At 53.5% G+C, this 1599-nt stretch overlaps 1 protein-coding gene across 1 annotated transcript in view; it reads right to left on the bottom strand.

The window, feature by feature from the left end:
* Positions 1-1348, bottom strand: part of LOC123767774 (thrombospondin type-1 domain-containing protein 7B) — a 65997-nt gene extending 64649 nt beyond the window's left edge. Inside the window, exon 1 of the mRNA XM_069310731.1 lies at positions 1260-1348. The gene's annotated coding sequence lies outside the window, so the exon portion shown is untranslated. The remainder of the gene's footprint in view (positions 1-1259) is intronic.
* Positions 1349-1599: the final 251 nt, after the last annotated feature.

Below are 1599 nucleotides of genomic sequence, written 5' to 3'. Positions count from 1 at the left end.
AAAGAACGTTACTTTTGGCCGTTTGCCCGTACGGCCGAATATGGACGTAATTTGAAAATGAAAATAAATTTGGGATTTTTTTTGCAACAACAGTAAGTTAAGGGTCTTCTGATTCTTATAAAGTTTCAAAACGTTATGAAAAACGTTAATGAAACGTTTCCTCTTCTAAGCTTGCAGAGTAAGCCGGACGACTCAAACAGAAAACGGAACAGTACGTCACTTTTGTGAGTCGATTTCATTTCAAATTACGTCCAAATTTGGCCGAAGTGCGCATACCAGCGAAAAGTGACGTTATTTTTAAGAGGACGGGATACTGAAACCTGTGGACGGTGCTAAACATGTGAAGTACTCCAGCATATTACTAGAGAAGCTGTTCATATAAAAATATAATCAGTGAACAATATGTGAGTGATTACATGATGCATGGTGAGGTGTGAGGTTGGATTGAGTGAGGTGATGACTGATGAGGGTGGAGGGAGTGAGGTGATGACTGGTGAGGGTGGAGGGAGTGAGAAGATGACTGGTGAGGTGTGAGGGTGGAGGGAGTGAGGTGATGACTGGTGAGATGTGAGGGTGGAGGGAGTGAGGTGATGACTGATGAGGTTTAAGGGTGGAGGGAGTGAGATGACTGGTGAGGTTTAAGGGTGGAGGTAGTGAGATGACTGGTGAAGGTGGAGTGAGTGAGGTGATGACTGGTGAGTTGTGAGGGTGGAGGGAGCGAGACGACTGGTGAGGTGTGAGGTTGGAGGAAGTGAGGTGATGACTGGTGAGGGTGGAGGGAGTGAGAAGATGACTGGTGAGATGTGAGGGTGGAGGGAGTGAGGTGATGACTGTTGAGGTGTGAGGGTGGAGGGAGTGAGGAGATGACTGGTGAGGTTGAAGCGAGTGAGGAGACGACTGGTGAGGTGTGAGGGTGCAGAGAGTGAGGAGATTAGTGGTGAGGTGTGAGGGTGGAGGGAGTGAGGAGATGACTGGTGAGGTGTGAAGGTGGAGGGAGTGAGGAGATGACTGGTGAGGTTGGAACGAGTGAGGAGACGACTGGTGAGGTGTGAGGGTGGAGGGAGTCAGGAGATGACTGGTGAGGGTTGAGGGAATGAGGTGATGACTGGTGAGGTGTGAGGGTGGAGGGAGTAAGGAGATGACTGGTGAGGTGTGAGGGTGGAGGGAGTGAGAAGATGAGTGGTGAGGTGTGAGGGGTGGAGGGAGTGAGGTCATGACTGGTGAGGTGTGAGTGGTGAGGGAAGGGTGAGGGAGAGTACCTTGGTGTCCTCTGGAACAGTCCCTGTGGCAGTGAGACCACGACGCCCACTCTGTCAGCTCGCAGTCGCCCTCACACGGCACGTAACACCCGTCCTGCAGGGAGAGCTCGCGTGGTGTATTACCCGCCCTGGCCCTCGTCACTCACCCTCCCTGGACCTTGTCACTCACCCACCCTGGCCACTGTCACTCACCCGCCCTGGCCACTGTCACTCACCCGCCCTGGCCACTGTCACTCACCCGCCCTGGCCACTGTCACTCACCCGCCCTGGCCACTGTCACTCACCCGCCCTGGCCACTGTCACTCACCCGCCCTGGCCACTGTCACTCACCCGCCCTGGC

This window comes from Procambarus clarkii, chromosome 67 (assembly GCF_040958095.1).
Source record: "Procambarus clarkii isolate CNS0578487 chromosome 67, FALCON_Pclarkii_2.0, whole genome shotgun sequence".
Taxonomy (NCBI): Eukaryota; Metazoa; Arthropoda; class Malacostraca; order Decapoda; family Cambaridae; genus Procambarus; species Procambarus clarkii.
Note: the sequence above shows the minus strand (reverse complement) of the source record. Positions and strands in the feature narration are given on the sequence as shown.